The sequence below is a fragment of the Myodes glareolus genome, chromosome 1 (genome assembly GCF_982192425.1).
Source record: "Myodes glareolus chromosome 1, mMyoGla1.1, whole genome shotgun sequence".
NCBI lineage: Eukaryota > Metazoa > Chordata > Mammalia > Rodentia > Cricetidae > Myodes > Myodes glareolus.
In genome coordinates, this window is record NC_142026.1 from 95,748,280 (window position 1) to 95,770,153 (window position 21,874).

The window sequence follows — 21,874 nt, forward strand, 5'->3', positions numbered from 1 at the left end:
AGATATCCCTGAGCCTATAAAATTTCCCCCAATCCCTAACCCTATAACAATTATAATCAACCACTAAGTGATGTCCTTAACCTTGAGGACAAACTTTGTTGGAAGAGGGGATGTCGTCTTCTAGAATTACTTCCAGCTGTCATGGGGTAATGTCCTTTCTATGGGATCCTGTGAAAGTACAATGATGGTTAAGTTCCAAGATTACTGTCTGGTATAATTGCAAATAGTCTCTGAGTATTTTCTGAAGTTCCTATTTGGAACTCTGTCTAGAACGTTGTAAAAAAGTGCACTTTTTCAGGTAACCAAGTTGGAACTATCTTGAACAGCTGGTACCCAAAACAGGTCTTATAGTAGCACTATCAGCATCATGGCATCATATCAACCAGTTTGAGTCTTTGTTGTGTGGCTTCATCTTCTTCTTGGAAACTTCAAAAATTCAATTTTTTATTGTGGAAAACATAAACATTATTTATATAGACATATACAAATGTATATTCAATGAAAGAAGGTACAATAGAGACAAAAATAGATATGAAGAAAAGTAAAATTTTTTCTAAATTATTTTTTCTTTCTGTCCCATACCAAATGGCTCTTGACAAGAGACAGAAACTCCGAATTTTTCTTTGAACAACATGTGAGGATTTAGCAGACAGAGATGTTGTCCAACTCCAAAACTAGCTCTATATATTCATGTGTGTGTGTGTGTGTTTAAAGGTATCTGTATCAGTTTAAAGGTATCTGTATCAGTTACTTGATGTCAAAAATAGTGATCCTTTTCCTCGATGATCCTTAGTGGATAGTTATTTTTCCATCTGTCAGCATTTAAATATCCAGGGTCTCTTGAATTTTTTGAAGATGAATATTTTCCCATAAAGACAAGAACAGAGCCCTGTCCCAACCCTTATGAGGTTTCCTTACCGTCTGTATGGTTGTCACCATTGTGAATGAGCAGTCATTTTTCTTTTTCAAGAGGTTTCTCCTTTTCAAACTGAATCTTTATTCATTTTGATGGTATCCATAGGTTTTCTTCTCCTGTGTAAACAAGAACAAAAACCATTCTTCAACATAGCACATATCCTGGCTTCCATTGTGAGGTCAACACATCCTTGAAATAAACTGGTTGATTTAATTCAGAAAACTTTTCTATTATCCAATGTCTTTCTGCTGCTGTTGTCCCTTTTTCATTAGTGATAAGAAAATTCAAGGTTAATAAAGCATCATTACATAATCTATTTTTTGGGGGGCATTTTTCATCCCTTTCTGTTTGTTTAACATATCCTTTATAGTTTGATTTGATCTTTCTATAACTGCCTGACCTGTAGGATTGTGTGGTATACCTGTAATATGGTTAATATTATATTAAGCAAAAAACTGCTTCATTTTCTTAGAGACAAATGTTGTACCATTATCTGTTTTTATTTGTTCAGGTATACTCATGATGGCCATAACTTCTAATGAACATGTGATTACAGAATCAGCCTTTACTGAGCTTAAAGTAGTTTCCCACTGAAAACCTGAATAAGTGTCAATGGTGAGGTGTACATATTTTAATTTTCCAAATTCTACAAAGTGGAACAGATCCATCTGCCAGATTTCATTCCTTTGAGTACCCTTTGGGTTAGTCCCTGCAGGTGGCAGTGTTTGGTTATAGAAAAAAACAAGTAAAGCATCTCTTTATAATCTCCTTAGCTTGTTTCCATGTAATAGAAGACTTTCCTTTAAATCTTTGCTATTGAGATGGTTTTTTAATGCAATTCTGAGGCCTGCAACATGCTTCCAATAAATAATTGAACAATTTCTGCATTACTGTGTGCTAGAGGAGCTGGTAGACCCATGTGGAATCAGATGTGTGTTATGTATACAGGATAAAGCCTATTCCTGATTATGTCTTGTACCTGGATAAATAAGGAGGTCAATTCTGTATCATCTAGTATAAATTGAGCAGTTTCAATATGCAAGACAGCTCTTTCTTCATATTGTGAATCAGTAACTATATTAAGGGGCTCTTTAAAATCCCTTAGCACTATGAGAATAGCATATAATTCTGCCTTCTGGATAGAATTATAAGGGCTTTGTTCCACCTTACGTAATTTTTCTGATTTGTAGTCTGCCTTCCCTGATTTATTTGTATCAGTATAAAATGTATAGGCTTCAGCTATTGAAGCCTCATGTACAATTTGGGGAAGACTCCAAGAAATTCAAGAAGTTTTCATTATAAGGTTAAGTCTATCACTTTTGGGATAATAGCTATTATTTTCTCCCCAAAAATTAGCATAAGCTCTTTGCCATGGTTCATTGCTTTTTTTAAACTTTTTATTTCATCAGTAGTGAAAGGCACTATAATCTCTGCTGGGTCTATACCTATTAATTGATGAAGTCTCAATTTACCTTTTATAATTTATTCAGAGACTTTTTCCACATAAATTTTTAATTTTTACTTGGTTTATATGGTAAAAAGATCCATTCTACGATAATATCATCCCTTAAAATTCCTGTAGGAAAAATTATGGAAGGCAATATGACTAGAATATAATTAAGATTTGGATTCATCCTATCCACATGTGCCTCCTGTAATTTCTCCTCAACAATTGTCAGTTCATTTTCTGCTTCAGCTGTTAATTCTCTGGGACTATTTAAGTCTTTATCACTATCTAAAGGTTTTGTTTAAACAAATTATTAGATCAGGTGTTATCCCAGCAGTTGGTCATAGACTGGAAATGTCTCCTAACAATTTTTGAAAGTCCTTGAGATTTCACAACTTGTCTTTTATAATTTATGCCTTTTGTGTTCTATTTTTCTGAAAACATATTTTATAATATTTTTGTATTTTCTCAGGAGTAATTTGTGCAAAACTTTGTTTACTTCTTCAAAAATTCTTTCTAAAACATCCATGTTCAAATCAGATTGCAAAATGCCGTCCATGTAATGGTAAATTATAGACTTAGGAAATTGCTTATGTATTATTTACAATGGCTAACTTACAAAGTATTTGCACAGTCTGAGGCTACTGAGCATTCTTTGTGGGAGGATAGTCCATTGATATCTCCTAGTAGGCAGAGAATTAATATAAGTAGGCACTGTAAAGACAAATTTATTCTCTGTCCTTTTCTTGTAAAGGTATAGTGAAGAAACAATCTTTAAAATCAGTAACTATAAGAGGCTATCCTATTGGTAATAGAGAAGGCAAAGGAAATCCATGTTGTAGAGGGCACATAGGTTGAATTACCTTATTGACAGCTCTTACATCTGTCACCATTCTCCATTTATTAGATTTCATGATAATAACAAATACAGGAGAATTCCAAGGGCTGCTTTATTCTTCAATATGGTGAGCATCTAGTTGCTCTTGTACCTACTGTTCTAAAACCTGCAACTTATCTTCAACTAGAGGCCTCTGTTTAACCCATATAGGCTTCTCAGTTAACCATTTTAAAGGTAGGGCTGTTGGTACCTCCTTTATATTCTTGCACAGTCTGAATAGTTGCTGACCTTGTGTATAGTAACATATAATATCTTTTCCAGAATTATGAGTTTCTGGGACTGCAGGAATATTAATCTGGGTTTTCCATTGCTGAATCAGGTCACGGACCCATAAATTTACTGCAATATTTGCCACACATGGCCTCAGCTTCCCTCTTTGAACTTCTGGCCCAATACAGTCAACTCATCTCATGCTTTGTTTAATTTGAGATACGGTTCCAAGCACACATGCACACAGGCACACACATACACACACCACAACACACAGAGAGATTTTTAATTAAAAATGTGACTTTATAAAATAAGTTTGAAATATATGATATCTAAGAAGGTATGAAATGCACCATAATGAGTAAACTAGGCCAAACTATATCTACACACTGGGGAATTTAGTGCCCTGCAACCCTCATCTGTGTTGGCAGAGGTTTCTGTCCTGCCCAGTACTGCATTAAACACACAGAAACTATATTACTTGCAATACTGTTTGACCAATAGCTTAAGCATATTTCTAGGTAGCTCGTACATCTTAAATTAACCCATATTTACTATTTCGTATTTTACCACGAGGTTTGTGGCCTACCACTAAGATTCTGGTTGACAACTTGCATCTTTCTCCTCTGGCAGCTCCATGGCAACTCACTGACTCTGCCTTCTTTCTCCCAGCATTCAGTTTAATTCCTCCCTCAGCTCTATTCTTCTAAGCCACTAGCCGAAACAGTTTTATTCATTAATCAATAAAAGCAACACATATACAGAAGGACTTCGCATACCAATAGTGGATTAAAGTAAAGGTGATTTTTGATGGTGTGGTCATTTTATTTCACAGTGGATGTTATTCCTATTCTCTTGGGTTTAGATCTGCTTTAACTTCTCTGTGTTCCTTCCTGGATAGTAAGGTCCTCACTCTGTTGGTTGGAAAAACTGGGTTGTCTTCCTTTGATATCTCTCTATTGCCATAGGGATGTGAGCACTGGTCTGGGAGTTAGGATATCTAGGTTTTACTCCCTGCTTATTTTATCTAAGATCCATTGGATTCTGCAATAAAATCATATTCAAAACTTGTATAAAAGAACAAAATTCACAATAAATAATATTTAGAAACATGTTATAGACTATAAAGTAAGTATCAATGTCAGTACTTGATGATTTTAAAGGTCAAGCAGAATAACCTAATGCATCCCACAGAAAATCTGGAGAGCTGAGATTGCATCGTATGTCCATATGTGCTTCTCACGTCTGATCCTATTTCTTCCGTGTAGAAAAACATACTATCGACTTTTAGAAACAAAGATTGAACAGTTTAACACATGGATTGTATAAGAATACTCACAAATAAATACATTGTCAAATACAATAGCAAATAGTGTATTAATGGTCAACATAGACTGAGAGTCATGTGAACAAATTCTTGAAAATGGCTACCAAAGGCATCAAAATGAGGCAGAAAATACAGAGGGAGACGGGATGGAGTTGGAGATAACTTGGTCGTTAAGGGTGCTGCTGTTCTTGCGGAGCCAAAGAGTTCAGCTCCCAGCACCCAGGCTGGTTTGCTTACAACTGTCTTAACTCCAGCTCTAGAGCATAGGAAACCCTCTTCTGACTGACCTCTATGGAAAGTTACACACACGTGTGAACACACACACATACACACACACACACACACACACACTATAAATCTGAAGACAAATGAAGTGATGAGACGAGGAAAGAAGTAGACACAGAAAGGATGAAGAGGACACACAGAGAAGCACCGACGAAAACCTGACTCTACAGAAGGAGCGCTTGAGTTCCTGGACTGCCTGGGTGCCAACAAAAAGGTAGTGAAAGGTAATATTTCCAAATCATACAAATGAAAAGCTTGATTGTGATAACAGCTATCTAAGAGCCATAAACACCCAACTGAAGCACTCTGCACCATACCTGGGCATTTGAGGCCTGGACATCTGGTGCAATCAGCAGTGAGGGATAAATACATGATGGAACTTTTGGCCTAGTAGGGATTCAAGTAACTTACCAGTAGCAAGTAATTGTACACAAGCTCCAAGGAGAGGGAGAAATGGTGACTTGGTATCTCCCTGTGTGGACATTCCTGAAGGAGCTGGCCCCTGAGAAGAAATACAGAAGGTAACTTTCTTGATCGTGTTTGCCATAGAGAATACAGAGGATTTGGAGTTGTTGAAGTCATGGTGAGTTTGTTTGAATTAAGATGAATTAAGGTTCTGTGGCAAGGATGCTGTTCAACTTAATGCCTTCGTTCAGTGAGCTTCCACTTTAGCCTGTGCTAAGTGCTTCCTCTGGGCTCCTAACCATATGGTAGTGTACTCGATACAATGCTGTCATTTGCTGGTCTTTGCTTGCATTTGTTTTGGGTTTTGTGTTGGAAATTTTTCTCATTGCTTTTGAGAATTTTTCAGCAAAAGCAACTTTAGTAAAGAAGTGTGTGACTTGGTTCATGCTTTCAGAAAAGAGTCCATCATGGCAGGAAAAGTTGTAGGTGTGGCAGGAGGAGCAACAGGTAGCTGGTCACACAGAATTCACAGCCAGGAAGCAGATAGAGATGAGTGCTGGTACTCAGCCAGTTTTCTCCTTTTTCACTTTATTCGTATCAACATACCCAAACCCCTGTGATAATAAAGTAGGAGACAATCAGGATAGGTCTCCTACTTCAGTTAAACCTCTCAGGAAGCCCTCATGAGAACACCCAGAGGTATGTTTTCCAGGGGATTGTGAATTCCATCTAATAATCGGATTAAGCATCACAGTTTTTATCTCCCACAGGAAGAAAGTAAATTTTATGAAACACACACACACACACACACACACACACACACACACACACACACACACTTTGATAGTACAGCCATGTTCTTTTAAGCCAGTGGAAACATCTAGATGTAAGTCCCATTATCACACATACCTGGCCTTTCATGCCCATGGGTGTTTGCAACAGTGTTCTTGAACTCTCTTTTGTATGTGTCCGAGGGAAGGATGTTCATGTTTGTGTGTGTGCACATGAAGATAGGAGTACATATGCACATGTGTGTACTTTCAAGTAGAAACTAGAGAACAACATCAGATGTCTTCCTCAATTGCTACCCACCTCGTTTTTCTGAAGCAAGGACTGTTACTGAGCATGTAGGTTGCTGATTCAGCTAGACTCCTGGACATCAAGCCCAGGGATCCACTTGGCTCTGCATCTCCAACACTGGGATTACAGGTGCCAGCCACATCTGCTTTTGACATACGGGGTTCAAACTCAGGTCATTATGCTTGTAGGATAAGCACATCAAGGACCAAGTCATCTCTCCCTGCTTTCACTAATCATGGATACTTTTAAGTCTCAATTTGTAGCCCCAGACTACTGGCCTGGCATTCACTGTGTAGCCAAGAGTGGTCTTAAGTACTTTGTCCTTCTGTCTCAACATCCTGTGTGTTGAGCGTACACATGTGTTCTAGTATACATGGCTTCTCACGCTTTTAACCTTCAGCTATTTGGAGTCATCTCTGCCTGGCCCTATCTCTTGTCTTCCAATTCTTTCTCTTTATTCTGGAGACCTCACCTACATATGGGCTTTAGACATCAACTTTTGCCTTTCAATGCAATGGCTTAGATCTCCTGCTTCACCCCCGCTTATGATTGTTCAAGGTTCAAGGTAGATCTCTGTTCCCTGCCATAAGCCTCCAATGACCCAGATCCATGGCCTGATCTCCCAACCATCTGATGGGGGGGAGAGAGAGAGAGAGAGAAAGAGAGAGAGAGAGAGAGAGAGAGAGAGAGAGAGAGAGAGAGAAAGGAGGGGGCGGGACAGCATTAGCTAACCCAGCACCAGCATACAGAGTAGTTTCTCAATAAATATTTTAAATAATTTCATGAATCAATATTTAAAATATTCACTCTTTTTTAAGGCAGGTATGGAAGTTTCTACACAATTCACATTTATGAACATTCTTGAGCAAAGACAACATCCACTCTAGTGAGACCCACCCTTCAAATTCAAAGAACAGCTCCATGACCTCTATGGAGGCAGATTTCTTTGAGGGGCTCATGTACCAAGGGCAGAAGCTCAAATACATGAAGGGAATGGCAAGGATGGCATAGGGTGAGAACCCTGTAACTTCCCTGTAAGTTAAAAAAGGACTTATAATGAAAGGTTTGTGAGTTGAGAAACCCCCGGGGTATTAGAAAAGACAGTTCAGCTTCCTGTCTAGGAAGAAATGACAGCTCTCCTCACTGGAATTAAACTTCAGAAACTCTTGAGAAGAAAATAGAAAATTCTGTGAGTAAAGAAATTCTTTGGACCAACTGCAGGAAAACTGGCATCATGTGACCACGGCCCCTGTGGGATCAGATGCCTAATGTACTGACAGTGTTCAGAGAGGCTGGGCATCATTTCAGCAAGAATGATGGCTTTCTCACGCCAGGTACAGCTGTGGAGGCTGTATCCACATCTGCTCATGGTGAATGACAGTCAATCTACTCCACTCCCGCAACAATCATTTCCTACAGAATGTTTAGCTAGACCCCTTCTTTCAACTCTGCCTTCATCCAGATGCCAGTCATCCTCAGGTCTCCGTGGACAGCAGCAACCAGTTTCAACCTGACTTCATATGCCAGAACCCACTCCCCTCCGATGTGCTTTCCCGAGCCTCTGCAATATGATTTTAAAACTTGCAGTCATATCCTCTCCCACTCAGTTTTACTGTGGCCCCTGTTGTGTATAGAATAAAAATCAACCTGCCATGACATATGAAGTTGTTCATGTACTGCATGCCTCCAAGAGCCTCTTTTCTCTCCTTGTCATTACCCTCGTTTCTGCCCTGCCCATTGCATGAAAGCACCATCAAATTATATATATTTATAATTAAAATACTATCTGAACCACCAAACTGTATTCGCGCCATTTCCTCTGCTTCAACACCTTTCCTCTCCTTCATTGGAGTAGGCCTAAATTTTCCTCAATGATTTAAATCATCAACTGTAGGTAGCAGTTTCTACTGATAAAACCACTGATCTTTGACAGACTTTGACAGAAGTGGCATCTCTCTGCCTCTCTGTCACTCTGAGCCCTCTACTACCTGAGCATAGCCCTATGCGCATGCTGGCCTTCACCAATCGGAAATAACTTTGAAGCCACATACTGTTCTGAATTCACGGCCCTTGACAGAACACTGAAAGCAAGACAGAACTTCACGAGTATACGGATCTCCAGACAGGAACCTCTAAAAGTCACCTTGAGGGAAACGCATGCAGTATCAGAGTAGTCCCTCAATAAGCATGTATTAAAGAAATAAATGCAAGAACCATTACCAAGCAAGCAAGCAAGCAATGCATGTAAAAACTGAGAGATGGGACAGGATAAAGTGGAGCTAATGGGTAGAACCAGAACCACACAACAAAGCGAGCCAGGAGCATCACTGGAGCATCATCTAGAAAGGAGAACCTTGTGTTCTCCAAGACAGAGAGTGGAGCTTTTGCAAAAAACAGCACTCTAGTCAGAGTTCTGAAAGATGGCTTCAGCATCGTCTACAAAACTCCAGGGTGTGATTTATTGTATCATTGACTGGAAAGGAAAAGAATGACCCTAGGAGATGATTTAATAGTAATATTCTCCAAGGAATCACAAATGTGTCACTTTTCTGTGCAAATGGGGGTTTGAAATAGAAAAAAAGGCTGTAGATATAAATTATGCAGCATTTTTGATAGTATGTCTTACAAAAAGGCTAACCTAAATTAAGAAGGGAATTGAAATATTTTTTGGTTAAATAACAATTGTAGATTAACAGTTAAGGGATATTTTATTATAGTTATGAGGACAGACACTTAAAAGAGAGGGAGAAATTCCTAGGAAAAAATTTAAGATTCATCATTGGCAATGATTTAGTTCAATAGCTTGATGGTAAGAAACACAGCAGGACTGAAAAGTGGTTCAGTAGGTAAAGTGTTTACTGTGAGAACATGTTCATCTGATTCAAACCTAAAACTGGAGAGGAGAGATGGAGACAGATGAATCTCTGAGAGTACCTAGACAGTTAGCCTAGCCAAACTGGAAAGTTTGTGCAGACTCTGATTTTGTCCTGAGAACATTCATGTTGGAATTTTATGAATATTAAATATGTAGTGCCAAGCAGACAACTGAGTGGTGAGAACTGCCCTTCGTAGGAATTCAGCCTTAAGTTCCTTTCTAAAAGGGCTGAAAAGAGGAGCTTTCCACTTCTTTCTTTTGGTCCTTTCTCTGTAACAGCATGGGCTGGAGAGATAACTCAGCAGTTAAGAGCACTTTCTGCTCTTCCATAATCCTGAGTTCAATTCTCCACCCACCTAGAAACAGTCCTTCCTTGTGATTGGTGCCACTGTGCACAGAATGGGTTGGAGTCATACGTCAAGTCCCAGCTGGATGGCAGCTTAGCTCCAGAAATCTGGTACAGTGAGGCAAAAGGCCAAGAACAGAGAGGTATTCAATCAGATGAAGGCTGAGAAAGCAAGCAATGGTGTTCAGTGTGTCTCTGTCTATAGTCCACCTTCCGTGACCGCTTTTGCACAGCATAGGCAATCAGAGAGGTGGATTTGAGCCCTCCCACCACCAAATATTTTCCAGAATATATTTTTACTTAGAATCCATAATTTGTCTGAAGGAAGAAATATTCCAGACCCTGATCAGGTTTTTAGCTCAGAAGCCAGTGAAAGGTTAGCTCTAACCCCATGCTGACAGAACTCGCTTTGTTCCTTAGCCAAACTGCTAACGTAAGGCTGCAAACTTACATAAAGAGTCTAGCATTATGTTGTCATCTCTGGTCTTGTTTGAAGTTGCTACAAACAATTTACAGGTTTCACATTACCTCTGCTTTTAGTTCAGAATATTTGTTTCTCCAGCTGAGTGTGGGAACAGCACTGCCTAGCCCAGAGCTGTTGTGGATATTGAGCATCAGAGTCAGCTTTTCCTAAGAGCGAGAAAGGCATGGCACATGAAAAAGAAGGCCACCTCAGTCCACTGCAGCTCCAGCATTGGTCTAAAGCTTAAAGAGGACTTGGAGGACCACTGAGGGCACCTCATAGTGTGCATGTTACAAATTCAGCATATTTATCAGCAAAATCCAATGTTCTAATTTACATTAAATCTTGTCAATATGAAGTAGAACAGTATTTCAAACATCACATGTGTTTTCATCTATACAGAGACAGAGCATATCACTGGTGTGTCTAAATTTGGTTCAAGAACTGTCTAGGAGTAGAGAAACCTAGCTAAGGACTGGGCACGCTTGCATTTGTTCTCTCTCTGCCCTTGGATATAATAGAACTAGCTGCCTGAAGCTCCTGCCTTGACTTTCCCAATGATGATGGTAGGTAACCTGGAATTGTGAGACAAGTAAGCCCTTCCTCCCCTAAGTTCTTTGTTGTCTGGGCATTTTATCACAGCAACAGAAACGAAGCTAGAACAATAATTAACTCTGCCAAACTCTTCCCAAGTAACTCTGTCAGAGGTGGCCTCATTACAAACTACACTATTCCCAGGGCAACTGGTAAGTAATGACTAATGAATGTGAACATGAAAAGTCCTGGTCCAATTAGGAGTAACTCTGCATGGCCGCCCCAAATCAAGAGTTCTGCATGGGTTGGGCTGAGGCCTATTGCAACTTTATCATAGCTCAGATATTCCCATCATGCATTCCTGCCTCTTCCCAATAAACTCCCTATATGCAAATTTCTACTTTTTGGTCCCTTTCCAAAGCAGTCCCACTCTGCTATTCCACCACAGCACAAAAGACCTCCATGGAGTTCATATCTATAAGCTGCATTCATTTATAACATCAACGTAAAACGTACTGATGAGGGCCTAAGGGCCTTGCCCTAGGCTGAATTCCACCCTAGAGAAGGGATTTCAGTGGCTTCAGTAGACTTAGCACCATTCCTACTAAGGAGCTGACAAAAAAACAGGCATAGACTCCAAGCCTTAGAGACTAGAAGAAAAAACATTTGACCACCCTATGTCTTCCAAATTTCTTAGATGCCACTGAAGAAAACCCCAACAAAAGTTTTAGTAACACAGAGAACTGTGTCTGCTACCCTTTCAACATAATAAGAAAATCTGTTTTGTCCTGAATCTCTCTCAGCATAAAAGCATGCCCCCAAATACCTTAGCACCCAGGAAATCTCAATGAAACTGCCAGTGTCAGTTACTTGGAAATGTTCTCTCACAAGAATTGGAGGGATGAGACAGATACAGAGAGTTCAGTCCTTTCCACAGAGCATGTCAGGAACGGGAAGTGAAAGACCCTTTCTTAGGGTCACGATTGCTGCAATGAAACATCATGACCAAAACCAATTTGGGGAACAAATGGTTTCTTTCATTCACACTTCCATGTAACACTTCATCACCAAAACCAGGGAGGGCGAGAATTCTAACAGGACAAGAACCTGGAGGCAGGAGCTGAGGCAGAGGCTATGGGTAGTGTTGCTTACTGGCTTGCTCACCAAGGCTTTCTTATAGAACCTAGGACCATCAGCTCAGGGAAGGCACCTCCCACAAAGATCTGGGTCCCCCCCCATCAATCATTAATTAAGAAAATGCCCTACCACTGGACCTTGTGGAAGCATTTTTCTCAATTGAGGTTCCTCCTTTCACATGATTCTAGCTTATATAAAGTTGACAAGACTAGTCAGGACACCCTTCCAGGTGAGAGATAGGATAAAAGAAACCTTGGGCAAAACAGATAAAGGAAAAGAGATAGACTTCTCAACCACGGGATGTGGATCCACAGTGCCTTTTCCTTTGAAAAAAAAAGACTGATTCCATGTCAGAGAGTGGACCTCCCTTTCCATGTCCCATCTTCTTGACACAACTGAGAAAGACTATATCATAATCCTTTACCCTAGGTGGCTTGATATTGACAGCATAGACCAAGTGACATGTAGGCGGAGTTTTCCTGTCCTGAAACCACTCTAAAATAAACACACTGAGGCTTATATTAACTACAAATGCTCAGTCAATAGCTCAGATGTATTACTAACCAGCTCTTACATTTTAAGTTAACCATATTCCTATTTACGCTCTGCCACGTGGCAGTACATTTATTGGCATGACAATTCATTTCGTGATTCCTCTGTGCCTGGCTGGTGACTCCAGATTCTGCCTTCCTTCCTCCCTGCATTCTCATAGTCTGACTCTCCTGCCTAACCTTATTCTGTTCAGCTATTGGCCTGTTGGCTTCTGTATTAAACCAATTACAGCAACATATATTCACACAGTGCAAAGGAATATTCGGCAACAGTGGCACTTAGGAATATTTCCTAATTCTACCCACAGAGAGAAAAGAATTTGCAGACAAGAGAGTGACTTTCTCACATACTTTACCATATTTCACACTTTGTTGAGAAGCCATCAGAGAACTTCACACTTCATTGAAAATCCATTAAAACAATTACCAGGTCATTAGCATGGATTTTAAAGTACTACCTTTTAAACTCCCCCACGAAAGAAAACCCCTTGTCAGACCCCCCCCCCACCAGCACCCTTCACAAACCAGGCCATTGGGATTTTAGTAAATAGTCCAGGTATATTAAAATGTGTTATCATAGAAGACAGCAAGTCTGATCAAGCACAAGAGAATGATGGCCATTAGATATTAGAAAAGATGGGTGATGCTGGAGATATGGCTCAGCAGTTAAGGGCACTTGCTGCTTCTTCAGGGAACCCAGGTTCAAGAACTCATCAAGAAGCTCACAACTACCTGTGAAGCCTGATCCAGGGGATAAGACACTCTCTTCTGGCCTTTATGGACTTCTGCACCATGTCCATAAAGAAAATAGGCAAACACACACACACACACACACACACACACACACACACAGAGCGAGAGAGAGAGAGAGAGAGAGAGAGAGAGAGAGAGAGAGGTAGATGCAAAATAAGCGAATAAAATATGAAAAGAAATCAGTCGCAATGTACTTAAATTTTTGAAATTAGAAAAGGAATTGGAGGAGTGAGGTGGGAGGCTAGTCAATGAACACCCAAATCCTATTAAATAAGAGAGACAAGCTTTAGTGTTGTATAACAATGCAAGTATTATGACTGTAGGTTTAGTAATTCTTTATGTAGTCTACAACAAACTAGAAGAGAGTTTAGAATCTCTTACCATAAAAAATGATGTGTGTTTGAGGAGACTGAAACACTAAATTTTCCGATTCAAGCCTTAAATAATATATATGAATGTGTACCAAATTTTCACACGGTAGTCAATATAAATAGATATATTTAATTTGTAATGAGAAAGAGGACAGGCAAAATGATTCAGAGGGTAGGGCTCTTTCTGTCAAGCTTGAAAACCGGAGTTTAGTTCTGATACCAATATGGAAGGAATGACAACTGTGGCAATCTGTCCTTCAACTTCCACATTTGTTCTGAGGCACACAGCCATTTATCTACTTACCTACATAGACACTTATGCATGTGCACACGCACACACACACACACACACACACACACACGCACGCACGCACCTTCTTTCCCCATGATGGCCAATCTCAGTTGTCAACAAATAAATAAATATAATTAAATAACAATGAAAATGAAAAAGAAAGCACTGCACGCTGCCCATGATTCAGTCATGTCATCATGTATGGGACACAGTAGAACCATACACACCACTTCCTCCTCCACTGTGTAAGTGGCGAACAGGTACAGTAGTGAGCAATGTCCTACAGTGTAGATTCTGTTTCTAGTGATGTACTTTATTAATAAATAGTTGAGTACTTTTCTGACAGTGCCTACCACATAAAACTGTTATGGCTTTCTGGAACACTAGGTATGTATATGTTTAAATTTCTAAGGGACCATCAAAGGTTTTTTTTTAAATAAAAATTAGTTGTGTCAATCTTACACCCACACCAAGAATAAGCACCCGTGTTCTCATTGTTCCATTTCTCAGTAGTGTATGAAGTGATTAGAAATTTTAACATTGATTATTATATGATGTGTGATATTTTCTTAACGTGATTCAATTCGTAGTTGCCTAATAACCATGATACTAAGCATATTTGTATGTTTATTTGACAGTTATCTCTTTTTAAATAGAATACTTATTCAGATTTTCACCACTTTTAAAATTTATTGGTTTGGCTATTTTATAATTGAACCTTGAAATTTCTTCATATATTTTAGATAAGTCTCCCACCAGACATATTTCTTGCAACCATTTTCTTCTTATATGTGTCTTGCTCTATAGTTTTCTCATAATGTATTTGAACAGCATCTTTCCATGTTAATGAAGTCCAATTAGAAAATCTGTTGCTTTATGAGACATGAATTTCATGCTGCACTGAAGAACTTTATTTAACACAAAGATATTTTTCACATTAAGTTTTTTCTTGAAGCCTCTGACACATTTTGAGTTGTTATTTGTATATTGTGGATGTCTATAAGTGTGAACCAAAGTTTCTCTCTCTTATGTGTGCAACTGTGTGTGTGTGTGTGTGTGTGTGTGTGTGTGTGTGTGTGTGTGTTGGGGACAGGACTTTATGACTAGGAAATTAATCTCACACAATATTGCTTAGGGGGCTCCATAAATTAATTGCTTTTATATCCTTCTCAAAGTAAATAAATGTCCACATAGTGGGCTTGCTCAGCTTCATTCAGGTCCCTTTGTCCTCAGACATAAGGCTGCTCCTTTTCTCTCAGTATAGAGAGGTTACCTCCCAAATGAGTCAGGTTTGTTTCAGACAAGACGGTGAGAAAGGGCTTAAAGGCTATTGGGTGAAGGAGCTCCCGCAGCACTGTAGCTCAGTAGTAGAGTTTGAAGTCCGGGATTGTGATGCCTCCTGAGGTTTTTTTATTGTACAGGGTTGTTTTTTTTATCCTGAGTCTTTTGCTTTTCCAAATGAAGCTGAGTATCATTCTTTCGAGTTCTGTGAAGAATTTTGCTGGGATTTTATTGGGCATTGCATTGAATCTGTAGATTGCTTTTTGTAAGTTTGCCATTTTTGCTATGTTAATTCTACCACCCAAGAGCATGGGAGATCTTTCCACTTTCTGGTGTCTTATTCAATTTCTTTCTTCAAAGATTTAAAGTTCTTGTCATATAAGTCTTCCACTTGTTTGGTTAGAGTTACTCTGAGATATTTTATGCTTTTTGTGGCTATTGTGAAGGTGATATTTCTCTGATTTCTTTCCCAGCCCTCTTATCATCTGTGTACAGCAGGGCTACTGATTATTTTGAGTTAATCTTGTATTCTGCTACTTTATTGAAAGTATTTATGAGTTGTAGAAGTTCTTTGGTAAAATTTTTGGGATTGCTTATTTAACCTATCATATCATCAACAAATAGTGAGAGTTTGACTTCTTTTTTTTTTCTGATTTGTATCCCCTTGATCTCCTTTTGCTGTCTTATTTCTCTGGCTAGGACCTCACGAACTGTATTGAATAGATATGGAGAAAGTGGAGAAGCTTGTCTTGTTCCTGATTTCAGTGGGATCACTGGGAGTTTCTTTCCATTTAGTTTGATGTTGGTTGTTGGCTTGCTACATATTGCCTTTATTGTGTTTAGGTATGTTCCTTGTATCCCTGCTCTTTCTAAAACACTGATGACAACTTATGCTGGAGAGGATGTAAGGTAAAGGGAACCCTTCTGTATTGCTGGTGGGAATGCAAACAGTTACATCTCCTTTGGATGTCACTGTGGCAATTACTCAGAAAATTAGAAAACAACCTTCCTCAGGATCAAATAATATCACTTTTGGGAATATATTCAAAGGATACTCAATTGTGCCAGAAGGACATGTGTTCAACTATGTTCATAGCAGCATTGTTTGTCATAGCCAGAACATGGAAACAACCAAAATGCCCTTTGATTGAAAAATGTATTAAAAAAAATGTGGTAAATTTACACAATGGAGTACTACACAGCAAAAAAAAAAAATAATGACATCTTGAATTTTGCATGAAAATGAATAGAGGTAGAAAACATCATTTTGAGTGAGGTATCACAGACACAGAAAGACAATTATCACATGTACTCACTCAGAAGTGGTTTTTAAACATAAATCAAAGAAAACCAGCCCACAAATCACAATCCCAGAGAATTTAGACAACAATGTGGACCCTAAGAGAGAATACATAGATCTAATCTACATGGAAAGTTGAAAAAGGCAAGATCTCCTGAGCAAATTGGGAGCATGGGACCTTTGGATGAGGGCTGAAGGGGAGAGGAGAGGCAGGGAGGAGAGCAGAGAAAAATGTAGAGTTCAATAAAAATCAATTTTTAAAAACAAACTCAGGCATATACAGATAGAATATGCTGCACATAATTGTCAGAACCTTGAATCTTGTCATAGATTTCCTCCTGCCTCTTGCTTGAATGTTCTGGGATTAAACTTGGGGAAGCTCTCTTGGTTAGTACAGAAGAATTTTAATTTTACTTCTGTTTATAGCATAGTGTATATTTGAAGTGAAGGAGGCTTATTGCTCTTTTTATGTGTGTCATTTTCCATCATCACAATAATTACATTTGTATCTTTGTTATATATCAACAATTAAGATTTTATTTTCGTTTTTGACATATGGTCTTATTCTTGTGACTCAGACTGGGTTTGAACTTTCTATGTGCAGCTGAAAATTATGCTCAAATCCTAGTTCTTTCTCTACCTCCCCAAAAGTGGGAATACAGGCACGTTGGCATTTTGACTATATTATGTCTCAAAAGTTATTAAGAAAAAAATGGCCTGTCCCAAGTTGATAATCTTGACCCTCAAAACTCAAATTTTTAATTCAAGAAATTATTTTATGTAAAATTCCAAAGCATACATTGAATGTGTATTTTTCTGCTTTAAGTTATTCATCACTTATTATTATGATGATGGTCATTGGATTACAAACACTTTTAAATGTTTTATTGAAATTGCTGTAGATTTTGATAACTTAAAAGTCTTTTTTTCTCTTCTCTCACTTAATGACCATTTAATTTTATCTCCAACTAAACAAATGCTCATCAGTTCTTGTGCCAGTATTAGTTTTCTGTCTATTACAAATGCAAAGGATATTGTTTTCACAGTCATACGTGGTGGTAGAAAATGCCATGTTATTATTTTCATTTTAAAAGAATGCAACAGTGGTTGAAAATGTTTAAACTGTAGAATCACAATGGTGTCAGCTCTAGTGTTGTCTGTGATCTTGACATCATTAATTGAAAGTCTTTGGGCATCATATTTCACTGACAGTGGAATAATTCACAATGTTGAATTGAAATATGTATATATATCATATATTTATATGTCAGTAAATAAAAATTTAATTTTTAAAAGTCTCCCAATTAGGACACTAATCAGTCACATGTTTTTTCCTGGACCTCACTTGGCTCTTTATTTATTATTATAAACTATAACTAAAATATTATATCACTTTCTTGTCTTCCAAATGATAATATATTCCTTCACTTCAAGATCTCCCATGCACCCCCTTTTCCCTTCTTAAACCAAAGACCTTATTTTGTTTCTTCTTGTTACATATAGAAATGCACAAATAAATAAATATAACCTGCTGAGTCCTTTTTGTATGACTCGTGTGTGTATTGATTCATGACTAACCACTTTGTATTGAGTAATCAGTTAAGGGGTTCTTCTCTTTAAGAAGCCAATTCTCCTCACAGCAGTCATTAGTTGCTGTTGTTCCTGGTCTAGGGGTAGGACCCTGCAGAATTTCCATTCTTGTTATTATGGCTATTGATTGTCATTGTTTAGGCCTTGCTAAGGCAGCTATGTTGTTGATGCATCACGAATATAGATTGTCATTTCTAGGAGGAGCAATATCACCTTTAAAATCCTTCTGTACCTTCTTTTACAACGCTCCATGAGTCTTATGTGCAGCAGTTGTGTCATAAATATGTTCCTTGGAGCTGAGCTCCAAAAGAGTAATTGATTTGTGCATTATAGACATTTTTGGTTTTCTATAATAGTCTCTGTTTGTAATAAAGAGAAGGTTCTTGGACAAAAGGTAAAAACAACACTTATCTGTGGTACAGGGATATGTTTTATAGTGCAGATAGGAAATATACTCATGTATTAGATTGATAGTAATGGGTTCTCTTCTAAAATCCATAATTTTGCTGGCCATAATTACGTATGCTTTTAATCCCAGGAACTGTCCTGAATAGAGGCACATTTTGACTCAATACCAAGAAAGATGAAAGAGAGAAAGAAAGATTGGGAGCCAGGGGTTAAGAAGAAGAAAAAGAAAAAGAGGAGGAAGAAGAAGACGAGGAGGAAGAAGAGGAGTGTTGTAAGGAGGGGGCCCACTTGTTTTTCCCAGCTGCCCTGCTAGCTCAGCTCCAAAATAACTGCACAGAAATTGTATTAATTAAATCACTGCTTGGCACATTAGTTCTAGTCTCTTATTGGCTAACTCTCACATCTTAATTTAACCTATTTATATTAATCTGTATATTGCCACATGGCAGTGGATTACTGGGAAAGATTCAGCATGAACAGGGCTAGCCATGGGAAGAGTGAAGACTGCCAGAGAAAAGGGAATGGATATGTGACTTGGTTGTATTGATGAATTTTTTTTTTTTTTTTTTTTAGAAAATTTGTGGAGTGAATCGACTCGATATCAGTTTCCACCAAGAAGAGATTCCGAAATACAGCTCAATTCTTTCCCAGGAACATGCAGGTATCTGTAAAACAGCTGTCAAGATTTATACCTTGGTGCCATAACAAAGACTATGGCTTTGGGTTAGAAGGCATGAACCCTTTTCCTATATCTGGAGAGCCCACTTTTTGACTCATGAAACACACCTTTAAGTCTATACTTAGGAGACAACCAAAGGAAATTTAAAATCTTGAGCTTGTGACTGAATAGTAAATATTTGGTGTTCAATTAGTTTCCCAGGATTCCATTTATCAATGTTAAAACTCCGAACCTCCTAAATCCTAGTGTACTAATAGCATAGGAAGAGTACAGAAGTCCAAAACATCTTTTCATTCCTTAAATCATTTACTTAGATCTTTATAACTTGCATTTTTATATCTTAAATCATTTTTTCATGGTCCTTTAGTGAAACATTTCATCTGAAACCTATTTGTCCTTTACTATGAAGCCTGTGAACAAGGAAAACCTACCTGTATTTTTAGCAAGAAACTTAATGAACTAATAAAGTGGTTGTAGCCTTGGGGGACAAAGGGGAGAACTGATAAACTGGTGGAGCTGTCAGTAGCCTTTCAAATACCATGAGATCTGGGAAGGAAAAATTTCACCTGAGTAAGCAGAAGTGCATACCAAGCAGCTTCAGAAACTATTAAAAATAACACAAACTTACTGGATACCTGGACAGTTACCCCAGGTACCTCCATGGTCGATGTTGGAAGAGAGGTCCTAGGGCAGCACTAGTCTTCAGCTGCCAGGCCCAGAAGACCTGACAGATTTTTCTGTGGAGTAGGAATTTGGAGTGATCAGCCTACCTTGTCTTAGCAAAGTGGAGTAATTAATTCCCCAGTTTCTTGCTTGTCCACAGTCTGGACAAAGTCTTCGTAATAGTTTCGATGAAAGGCAGTTTTTTCAGCTCTGTGACTGGATCTGTTATGTTTAAAGCAAACTCTAGGTAGAGAATCTTCTGTGTTCATTCATCTTCTTTGGAGGAGATAGGGGTGCTGCTGGGAGCTGGCATGTCTCTGTCATGAAAACCATTTTTAATAACATTTTAAATATCATATTCTCAGATCTCTGAAGCATTTGAGGATCATTATCTGTTAAGTACATCTAAACTGGATAAATGTTGTCTGTTTCTAGTTACTTGATTTAGGCTTAACTCTAAAAACATTTCTGAGAAATTAAATCTGAACGTATCAAAGAAGTTGATCATTTAGGAGGTGACTGTCAGTTAAGATAAGGATTTTAGATCCTTATCCCTGTTTAGTTTAGCCTTAAGAAATAACAATTTCTGAATTGAAGTTCTTTTAATATCAAGATAAGACTTTTAACCCATGAGTACAGTCCACAAAGAGACTGGGAACTTCAAGACAAAGCCAAGTTTCAACAGTGTAAACAATTTAGTGTGTCTGAAGTCAATATTAAGAGCCTTACTCTTACATTACCAAAGGGCTGCCAACAAGGTACATCTCTGTCCTTGAGTATATGGAGGTGCAGATTTAATAGCTCTGCAAACCAGCATTGTTTTAAATTCCATCTTTCATAAATCTTGTTTCCAGGAGCAGGACAAGACAGGACAAGAATTATTATCCAAAAATCCGTCATAATCCACAATATTTCTGTTGTTTCATTAGTCATCCCATTCCATGTAGCCATCTTTAATTATGATATCAATGAAGTCACAGAACTTCCCTCTTTTCCAGCCTTAATTAAAATTCTGACTGTCATGTGGCTGTACTTAATGGTGACTGCACATGTGGTTGTACTAAGTTAAGATGGTGACAAACCACATTTTGTTTCCCAGAACAGTTTCAATATGGAGTTATACATTTTGAGTTATTATTACAGATTTTAACTATATACGATTCCTATAGCTATTTTTAATAGGGTAGAACAGCATAAAATAACTTTAATATCTATAACTAAATGGACATATGACTCTGTTATTACAACAGGTTCACTGTCCAGAAACTCCTGAGGCAAATTCTGAACACTGCCAGCTATTTGAACAGTAATATTTGAGCTATCAACAAGACACAGGGAATAAATAATAAACTCACACATTCAAGACTGGTCAGGAACAAACAGGCACTGACCACATTCAACTGAGTCAGATGTAAATTTGTGTGGCTAACATAGCTACAAGAAAACTTATAGATTTGACTTCTTTAGCCAGCCAGCAGTAGAGTATCCTGCAGGTAACTTACCCCATACTTCCTTTCATCCATCAAACCCTGCAAGCTACAAGCCCCATCTCACTCCCAAAGTCACCTATACTGCAACCTTGGAGGAATTCTAAAACACAGCTTGCTACAATACAGAGAGGACCAAGAGGTGAGTGACCAGCCACCTGGTAGGACACCCCACTCTATAGGACCTCCAGAGTGAAGCAAAACCCTGGACTCCTCCCCCAACTGTTTTGGCTTCTCTAGGCAGCCAGGAGGAGAGTTTCTTGTAGGTAGGCTGCTCCAATACCCACCCCATCCACTGAACCCTATGAGACATAGACATTGATAGTAGAGAGCACACCAAGAACAATTACCAAAGACTTAGACACCCACTGCAAGGATTGGACTAAGGCCCAATGACACTGCCATTATCAGCTGAAGAAAGAGATGGGTAGGTACTGATGCAAGAATTCATCCAACATCCTTAAAAGTAACATAGTAACACCAGGACCCAGCAGTCACACAATAGGAAGACTTACTTGATCATCCTAACCCAGAAAAAAACAGAAGAAAATGATTTTAAATATAACTTTATGACGA